The following is a 9,938-nucleotide window of genomic DNA, read 5'->3' on the forward strand; positions in this document are numbered from 1 at the left end:
ATGTGAGGCTCGATCCCAGGACCCTGAGATCATGACCTGAGTCAAAGGCAGAGGCTTAACCCACTGAGCCACCCAGGCAACCCTCATCTGTTCAAGTTTAGTCGTGAGAGGGCAGCAATGCTGTGCCATCTCCAGGCTCCACTTCTAACTCTGGTTCTCCTGCTGTTTCCACTACATCTCAAGTCACTTCCTCCACAGAAATCTCGAGGCCCTCAAAGTCTTCCGTGAGGGCAGGAATCCGCTGCTTCAAACTCCTACTCAACAGCTGATATTTTGACCTCCTCTCACGCATCACACATGTTCTTCACGGCGTCTAGATGGTGAATTCTTTCCAGAGGACTTTTTACTTGACTTTGCCAGATCCATCAGGGGAATCATGGTCTCTCGCAGCTTCCGACTTAGGAAACATAGTTCTTAAATAATAAGACTCAACCGTTGAAATTGCTCCACGAACCAGGGGCTGAAGAATCGACGTCGTGTTAGTGGACAGCAAAATGACGTGAATCTTGGTGTGTGTCTCCATGAGAACTCCCGGGTGACTGGGCACTTTGTCAGTGAGCAGCCATGTTTTGAAAAGAATTTTCTTTTTCTGAGCACTAGGGTCTCAATCGTGGGCTTAAAATATTCAGTAAACCATGTCATAAACAGAGAAGCGGACATCCAGGTTTTGCTGTTTCCTTCCAGAGCACAGACAAGCATTATTCTTCAGGACCCTGGGACTTTCCAAAGGGAAAATGAGCATCAGCTTCACCTTCGAGTGCCAGGTACATTCACCACTAAAAAGAGAGTCAGCTTAGAAGCTTAGAAGCCAGGCACTGACTTCTCCAGCCATGAAAGCCCTAGATGGCATCTTCTCCCAAGAGGAGGCTGGTACATCTACGCTGAAACCCTGTTGTTGGGTGTCGCTGCCTTCGTGAATTAGCTGAGCTGGACCTTCTGGATAATTTGCTGCTGCTTCTCCGTCAGCACCTGCTGCTTCTTGTACTTTCATGTTCTTCCCCTCTGCCTCGTGAACCCACCTGGGCGAGCTTCAGACCGTTCTCCTGCAGCCTGCCCGCCCGGCTCAGCCTCCACAGAACGGAAGAGAGTGTGGGCCTTGCTCTGCCTTAGGCTTTGGCTTACGGGAATGTGGTGGCTGCTTTGATCTCCCCTCCAGGCCCCTCAGACCTTCTCCATCGCAGCAAGAAGACTGTGTCGCTTTCTTAGCACTCGCGTGTTCACCGAAGAAGCACTTCTAATATATGGTTTTTTTAAAAGATTCGATTTATTTACTTGACAGAGATCAGAAGCAGGCAGAGAGGCAGGCAGAGGGAGAGGAAGCAGGTTCCCGGATGAGCAGAGAGCCCGACTCGGGACTCGATCCCAGGACCCGGGACCATGACCTGAGCCGAAAGCAGAGGCTTTAACCCACTGAGCCACCCAGGCGCCCCGAAGGAGCACTTTTAATCTCCCTCAAGGACTTCCTCTGCGCTCACAACGTGGCTGGCAGTTTGGCTCAGGGGCCTAGCTGCCGGGCCGTCTCAGCTTGCAGTAGGCCTTCCTCGCTGAGCTCCATCCTTCCTGGCTTTTGATTTAAACTGAGGAGAGACGTGGATCTCTTCCTTTCAGAGGCCATTGGAGGGTTATGAATGGGCCTGAGTTCCCTAGTGTTTGTCTCAAGGAATGGGAAGAGCCGAGGAGAGCGTGGGAGAAGGGGAACGGCAGGCCACTGGGGCGGTCAGGCCACGCCACGTTCATGGGCGGAGTTCACCGCCTCCCAGCGCGGCTCGCGGTAGTCCGAGACGAAGACAACAGCACATCACATCAGAGAGCCTGGGCCACAGATCGCCGTAAGGGACATGGGAATTGGGAATCCTGCAGGAATTAGCCAACAGTGACACAGAGACATGTGGCGAGCAGATGCTGTTGGAAAAAGGGCATCAAAAGACGTCGCCTGGCGCGGGGTTGCCGCAAACTTCCATTTTTGAGAACCGAATCTGCGAAGCACCATAATTAGAGCAAAGCCTGTACTGTTTGGCGGGTACGGAACCTCTGTTTGAGGTGCTGGAACATTCTGGGAATGGACAGCAGTGATGGTGGCACAGCATTAATGCACTTAATTTCACCAAACTATATACACTTACAAATGGTTCAACCAGTCATTTTTGTGTTATGTATATTTTGTCATAATAAATTAAAAAAAGAAACTACAAAAAACTCTCCCGTATCACATACAGTACAATTCTGGATGTTGCTGAGGGATGCAAACCTGTGACTGAGGAAAGTATAAAGAAGTCCAGGATCCTGCCCCAGGTGCCTCCCTTGCCCCTGCCTTGCTCTGAGTCTCGATCCAGGCCACAGCTCCACTGAAGGTTGGAAATACGTGAGAACAGAGGTCGACAGGATTGGGAAGCAATGCGGTGCCTTTACCAGGAGGCACTGAGCCTACTGTGGAGAAGTGAAGACAGGGCCCTTATTCATGGGGTGACAGCAGGTCACTTACTCTCCTGGACCCCCGTCACTCCAAACCTCATCTCCTACCACAGCTCTGCCTCCAACACCCCCTCCATGGGCTCCCCCACGGAGGAACCTTTCACTGCTCTCAAAGCTCTGGGTCTGACCTTCCAGTCAGCACACATCTCTCCGGCCTCTGGGCAGGGGCAGACTGAACTGGGATCTATCTGGTTCCCACCTCTGCTGAAATCGGGAAAGTCCCTTGGGCACCTCTGCCTCCCACCCCCGCCTCCTCCAAGAATCCCTGGCCCAGACTTTGCTGAATAATGGGGGCAGGAAAGGGCAATGCACTCTCACTTCCCCTTCTCAGGATGCACGTGGTCCAGCTGTCTGCCCCATGGCCAGGGATGGGGCGGGCTGGGCTTTCCTCTCTTCTGCGGGCAGACAGGCTCGGTGCCCAGGCCCTAGGCCACTCCTACCCTAGAGCAACATGTCCCTGTTCCTGAGACCCATCTGAGGGGACTGGCTCCCTTCCCTCAGAGGGCAGGGCAGGGCTGGGGGCACAGAGGAGACACAGCTCCTGGATCACAGTGTGGGAAAGTGACAGGTCCTCCAACACACTCACTGTGTGCAAGAGAATAAGGGGGTGGTGGGAATGGAGTTGCAGAGGGAGGGCTCACTACCCAAAGGGAGCTCCTTAGTGACAGGGACCCCTTCATCCCTAGTACAGTGCCCTCAGGCTTCCAGACCAAGTGGGTGAACAGACAGACCAACAAGGGGCAGCAGTCACAGGGAAGTAGCCCTTCCTACTTTGCTACCTGGGGCGGGGTGGGGGGGCTCCCTGGTATTGGCCATGTGGAGAGTGAGGGGTGGGGTGGAGGTAAGGAACCAGAGAAAGCCAGGATAGCACGTGTGTCCATTTGAGGAAGCGGGGAGAGAGAGTGTGTGTGTGTGTGTGTGTGTGTGCGCACTGGGGGGTGGGTGTGGAGTCCTACCACAGGTCGGTGGCATCTAAGGCTTCCTTCTGAGTCTGGGGGCCTACACCCCTGACCCGCCTGTTTCCCGGGACAAAACCCTGGCTCTGTTTAGGGCCCTCCCTGTCCACTCCTGGGCTCCGAGCAGGAGAGGAAAGGGCAAGCGGAGACTTCCATCTGTTCTGCCTCCCAGTCCAGGGGAGAAGACCCGGGGCCCAGGGCGGTCACACCGAGCCAGCTCCTCCATTGGGCCCGTCAGCCTGGGGCTGGCCCTGGGGCACTTCTGCCGGCGAAGTGAGGTCCTGGTCGGTTCAGGCCCCCACTCCCAGCCCGTGACGGCCACAGCAGAGGGGCTGAGCGCAGAGACGACACTCGGTGAGGGGGGCAGCGAATGCAGGAGCCAGCCCCCCTGTGAAGTCTCACTAGAAACCTTCATCACCATCGTACTTGATGCCAACTAACGACTCTCATTTCAAGTTCTAAAACCAGCCGGTGGCTGTGTGTGTTGAGTAACTTGCCAAATTTCACCGTCAGAATTTCTTGTAGAACAACAAATTTCCGTGTAATTTTGAGCTCGTGACCAACTGTCCAGCAAGTTTGATAATTCTGGTGGCGCCAAACTGCCACACAAGTGTGCCCAGAGTAAAATGCTTACCTGGCACCTCAGGAGTGCCCACACTGGGGACACAGTCTACCTCCAAAGTCACACGGCTGGAGAACCAACCAAACTTTCTGAAACAACACTTCTAACAGGTTCTTCACGATTTCCTAACATGCACATGTGTGTGTGTGTGTGTGTGCGCGTGCGCGCGCGTGTGTGTGTGTGTATGTCCATTCCAGCCTCTGGCCTGTGCGGTGTACTGGGCCAGGACCAGGCTCTTTGGGCCACTGAAGTCCTGGATTTCGTTGGTAACCCAGGAAGAGATGACCATTCTGGGGAGGGAGCAAGCAGTCCCAGGCTACTCCGGCCTTCGAGAAGCTCCACCGGTGCAAGGCCAATGACAGTGAATCTGCTTTGGGCACAGGTACGGTGTGTGCAAACCTTTCTGGAAGGGAATGGGCCGCCTTTCATCTCCACAATCTCACTTCTTGGAATTTAACCAGAAGAGAAGTCTTCACGACTACAAAAAGGCAAGCAGAAGAGGTCCGACCCGAGCGGTTTCCGCCGCCAGCAAGCAATGATAAAACCTAACTGTCAGGGCGCCTGGGTGGCTCAGCGGGTTAAAGCCTTGGCCTTCGGCTCAGGTCATGATCCCAGGGTCTTGGAATCAAGCCCCATACAGGCTTTCTGCTCAGAGGAGCCTGCTTCCCTTCCTCTCTCTCTGCCTGCCCCTCTGCCTGCCTCTGATCTCTGTCTGTCAAATTAATAAATTAAAAAAAAAAAATCTTTAAAAACAAAAACCTAACCGTCTACCAAGAGGAGATGGCAGAGTGAAAGAATGGGCCCAGCCACAGCAAAGGACCTGTTAAGCTTTTGAACAGTGACCATGTAGACACAGCCTGAGCAGACCCGAGCACGAAGCTCGGCTCCTAGTGACCGTGGAGGCCTTTAGTGCCCCCAAAGAGGCACTGTCCCTGGAGGTACCGCCTTCACACCTGGTTCTGTGCCCTTGGATGCCAGGAGGTGACAGCAGTCACCCCACATCTGGGGGGGGGGGTCGCCCATCCGATCAGGAGAGACACCACACCGACGAAATCCCCTTGCCTAAACACTCAAACCGGAATCTGCTCACATTTCTGGATCCACCCACCAATTCAGAAGAAAGTCAGAGGAGCACCGAAAAGGCCACCTAGAAACCCGGTCAGGGGAATGCCATACATCTCTTCAAGAACAGATTCCAGTGAAAAATAAATGAGACAAGGGGAGAAGAGCAAAGAAATCTCAACACTAACTCATGATCTTACTAGATCCTAGGAACGTGAACACCGGCTGGATTGTTGAGGAGGGTAAGAAAATCCCTGCTTGTCGGATGGGACACTGGCCCAGTGTCCCACTGACATGGTTATGGCGTCTGAAACCCACCTCCCACCCAGATATGACCGGATGCAGGAGAGCCGGCCCACACGCTGCTGCCGATGGTCTGGGGAAGATAAGCACAGAATCGGAAGTCAGAGTTGAGAAACTTACGGCAATTTCACACAGTGGCTTTGTCTGTGGGGTCCCCTCGTATAATGATGGGCTTTCTGAAAAGGAAAGGAGCTGCTGGCCAAGGTCCTTGGGTTCCAGCCCCAAAGCGGTCACCGCATGTGGCTTATTTAGCCCCTCTGGATCTCAGTTTTCCCATCTATACAATGGGAACAGAGCCACGACTTTCTTAGGTTTGCTGGGAGAGCAAAAGTTAGTAAGAGCCAAAAAAACACCCTTCAAAAAATGAAAAGTGCCAAACCAAAGCCCATGGCGACTTCGTCACAACCCCAGTGTGGCCAGGGTCCGGTCCTCGCCCCGCTCCCCACATAGCCCCACTCGCCCTGCTTCCTCCTCCTTCAGGTGCCACCAGGGCCAATAACAATACCACTGATAATAGATTAATTCACGTATCACCGGTCAAAACATAGATCATCAACCCTGCTCTGTGCACCCGGAGTCTCCAGTAAACCTCCCGAGAGCACCCGTGGACAGATGGGGCTTGGGGAGAACAGCAGTCCCTGCCCCCGTGTCCCGACCGGCTTCAGGCTGCCGTGTGACAACACAGGCCAACACCGTGCAGGTGCACATGGGCCGAGATCTCACGGGCCTTCCTCCTGGGACAGGCCCAAGTCCTAGTGCACTGTTCTGGGCCCGCCCCTCCCCATAGCAGCAGAGCAGTTCATCTCCGCTGTGTGGCCCTGCGGGGAACAGTGGGGTGCGGTGCAGGCCTTCCATGTGGCTTCCAGTTGACTCAAAGCAGCCTTTGACCCTGCAAAGCTCAACCAGCCGGAGCAGAGGGGTCGGAGGGCTACCGAGGGCAGGGGTGCGCCCTACAGCCACAGGTCCCAGCTCAGGTGGGCCGCCGAGGCCCTGGGAAGCTGCCAAAAACTGCTTGCTCTTCACGAGACAATGAGTCCACTGTTGACTGGCCGGGGCCTTGATTAATATTTGCAAAAGGAGCACAGTGGAAAATTCCATCTGGGCGGAGGCGGGCCACGGGGCATGTCAACAACCTCAAAGGCCTTGTTCTCTCAGGGATGGATGTGAGGCTGAGAAAACAAAGGCCTGACAGAGGTGACAGGACCTGAGGCTGTCAGGGCCCTTGGGTCCAGAGGAAGTCCCTTACTTGGGTCCCAGAGGCACTAATGTGGTTTTTTTGTCCTGCCTTCCCTGACCCCAAATTTACACGGCATCTTGAAACCCTTCAACTTTCTTCCTATCTCCTCAGAGTCTCCAACAGCCCTGCCCGGCCCGGAGAGGAGATGTGTCCGCCCCAGGTCACAGACAGGGAAACTGGGGCTCCATGGGCAGCAGCTGGTGCGCAGCACAGCCAGGCAAGCCCTGGCAGCCCAGAGCCTGACCCGGGGAGTCTGGGGTCAGGACCCCCATGCACGAGCGGCCGTCTTGTGGGCTCCGGGAGGGGCCCTGACCATCAGTCTGCCAGAGGAGGAGGAAGAGGCGAAAGAGGAAGAAGCCCAGAGCGGCTCTCCTGGGTAGCCAGGTTCGTAAGCACCACCTGGGGGGAAGGGGTGCATCCACGGGGCCTCCTAAATCCCCTGAACTGAGGCCCTTTGACAAGCCCAAAACAGGCAGAATTCCTGGCTGCAGGGCTCAGGCCCGAGGACCTGCAAGGTTCCTTCCCTCCCAGGCTTGGCTCACCTCTCCAGCGGACGGCACTTCACTCTCTGCCTTCCGCTCAGGTCAGGATCCCAGGGTTCTGGGATCAAGCCCCGCCTCAGGCTTCTTGCTCAGCCGGAAGCCTGCTTCTCCCTTTCCCACTCCCCCTGCTTGTGTTCCCTCTCTCGCTATCTCTCTGTCAAATAAATAAATAAAAATAAAATATAATAAAGCCACAGCGTTATTGGACCTATGTAGACAAAGAAATGGTGTCCCTTTCAGCAGGGCCCTCAAAGGCTCCATGCTTGATCCACAAGGACACTTTTTGGAATGACCTTCCAAGCCAGTGTGGACCCCCGGCCCCCCGCCCAAGAAAACAGGCAGCCATAGCTCGCTTGCCCACAGGGAACACCAGCTGTGGCTGCGGGGCCTTCCTCTCCACACCTCACCCCGCAGTCCTGTGTGCAGAGCCGGCGGTGGGCATCCGCACCATCCGGGAGCCCCAGAGGGTCAGGGCGGTGTCGACACCGTGCCCCAGACCTCCTCCCCCAGGGCCCCTCCATCCAACCCCTCCACCCCATGCTCAGTGACTTCCAAACCAAACTCACCTCCCCCCCTTCAGCCACCAGTTCCTTCCCCTGTACAAGGAACCCCCACCTCTTCTTTTCTTAAAACCACCCCAACTCCACTCCCATCTCTGAACCCACTTTCTCCCCTTCTTGGCAAAGCCACCCCGATGCCCAGTGATGTAAGTCAGGCCAACCCTGACCATTTGATCCAGGGGGGCTGCTCCCTCACCCCTGGATTTGCTCCCCCCATATATGTCTGACTCATAAACCCTACCTCCCGGTTTTATCTCTGTAACCCTGCTTGTCCCCGAAACCCTCTCACTCAGCCCCGCGCTCCCACAGCAAGGCTTGCTGGGGCACACAGCTGTATACAGCCGGCGCAGCTCAGAGCCTGGCCCATGACACTCAGCTGTTCACCAAGGGAATACGTACCTTCTTGCTGGTCTTGGGAGGGGCAGGCCTCCCACTGCCCTGCACAGCCACCCAGGTGGCCTTTATAAGGCTTAAAACTTCCCCCCCCCCCCACCTAAAACTCTGCTGTCGCTCCTTGGCACCACGGGACAAAGTTCAGGATCTCCACCTGGCCTGTGAGGCGGTCTCCAACAGCAATTTCCCGGCAGGGCGGGAACACATGCCCTTGAACGTGCACTCATCTCATTCATTCTTGGCCCGAGAGTGCCCATCTGCCAGCAACTGTGTGTCATTCACCTTTGCACCCCAGGACTGGCACCCTACTGGTGTTTGCTGAGAAGACAGATAATTATCGGGGCTGGAAATGGTCTCACGAACCACAGGGCTCAAAGCAATTCGGAGAGGTTGAGTAAGGGGCCGAAGGTGAGGCAGCCCCAGGCAAGGATGAGCCACCGGCCTCACCTGAGCCCCTCTCCCTGGTCAGGAATTAGACCCGTCCTCTAGAGACATCACCTGGAGCCCCACACAGACGCAGGCCAGAGCCTCAGGTGACCTTGAGGCTGGGTCCAGTCCACACAGGCCCAAATCTGAACCCCACAGGTGAGCCAGGCTTGGCACACAGTAGGACCGCAGCAAAGAGAAACAAAAAACAGCTGTTTGACAAAGTCAACCTCTTGCCAGCTGACAGCTCCCTCCAGAAGTCTCACTGCCCTCCCTAGGCCTTGGTCTCTTCATCTGTAGAATGGCGCTAACAAGGCCTGCAAGTTCAAGTGGCCTTGAGTGGGTCCCCTTAACCTTGTCCTTTGCAAGCAGAGGGGACCGAAGCAGCGGAGTTTCGAGCTCTGCGACCCACTGGCAGCCTAATTTTTGTTAACCTGTCCTCACATCACTGTGTCTCAAAGGATGATTTCAGCAGCCAGCTGGCGTCAAAACTACGTGGGCCAGAGCCCAGCGGAACCCAGGGGTCCCCTCGGAATCTGAGCGCGGGCCCGGGATTTGCATTTAAGGCGGCGCAGAGACTCCTGGGCGCAGTGAAACCCGCGCGGCTGCAAGCCCACGGCAGCCCCGGCTTCCGCCTTCCGAGACCCAAGAGTTCGTGTCAGACCTCGTTTTGTGGAAATAAACACACACCAGAGAAGCTGGGGGTTGGGGAGGGGGGATTTCGATCACCCGAACAACATACAACTTAGTTCCTGCGAAGAACTAGTTCTCCAAAGAACTCCACGAGGCTTCGGATGCCCGCGTCCCCCGCGCCAGCCCTTTGGTTTCGGGGGCTGGGCCTCTGCGTAAAGTGGGGCTCCAGCCTCGGCGGCCAGCCCGGCTCTTCCCGACTCCCCCGCTCCCCGGGCCGAGGCCGCCCGGGGCTCCCGGACTGCGGTCAGGCCAGAGGGCGGGCGGCCGGCGGGTCGGAGGGTCGGGGCATGTCCCCCGCTACTCACCCTCGGCGGCCGGAACGGGGGGCTGCGGCGGAGCGGGAGGCAGCGAACCGGCCCCGGGCCCCGCTCCCCTCTAACTGGCGGCGCCGGCGTCCAGCGCGCTCTCCGCGGCCTGCAGGGGAACCGCGGGCCGGCGGGCGGGCGGTTCGACTCGGTCCCGCCCGAGGGCGCGTGTGCAGTCGCGCACCTGGCTCAGTGCTCGCACGTGTGCGCGGGGCCCCGGAGCGCCGCGCCGGCTGGTGCTGGGCCGGTCAGGTGCCCCGCGGTGCTGGGACGCGGCCCATCCCGGCGAGCCCCGGCAGGCCAGGGCGCTCCTGTGTTCCCCACCCAGGGAGGGGTCCGCCCTCGGCCCCGAGCGTCCGGCCGGGGC

The 9,938-nt window shown here is 57.0% G+C and overlaps 1 protein-coding gene and 1 long non-coding RNA gene across 6 annotated transcripts in view; one reads left to right on the forward strand and one right to left on the reverse strand.

Moving 5' to 3' along the window:
- The window catches only part of CHDH (choline dehydrogenase), a 35,675-nt gene extending 25,969 nt beyond the window's left edge, over nt 1-9,706 (reverse strand). Inside the window, exons 1-2 of one of the 5 annotated variants that reach the window (XM_059161203.1) lie at nt 9,572-9,675; nt 5,431-5,488 (exon numbers count right to left, since the gene is read on the reverse strand). The gene's annotated coding sequence lies outside the window, so the exon portion shown is untranslated. Of the gene's footprint in view, nt 1-5,430; nt 5,489-5,535; nt 5,592-8,153; nt 8,288-9,571 lie in introns of those variants that run through there. The other 4 variants (XM_059161207.1, XM_059161204.1, XM_059161202.1 and 1 more) reach the window with 4 other exon arrangements.
- LOC131824042 (uncharacterized) lies at nt 6,519-7,222 on the forward strand. Its single transcript, XR_009350734.1, has 3 exons — nt 6,519-6,609; nt 6,764-7,036; nt 7,125-7,222. It is a non-coding gene; the product is annotated as an uncharacterized LOC131824042 (long non-coding RNA).
- Nucleotides 9,707-9,938: the final 232 nt, after the last annotated feature.

Source organism: Mustela lutreola, chromosome 2, assembly GCF_030435805.1.
Source record: "Mustela lutreola isolate mMusLut2 chromosome 2, mMusLut2.pri, whole genome shotgun sequence".
NCBI classification, from domain to species: domain Eukaryota; kingdom Metazoa; phylum Chordata; class Mammalia; order Carnivora; family Mustelidae; genus Mustela; species Mustela lutreola.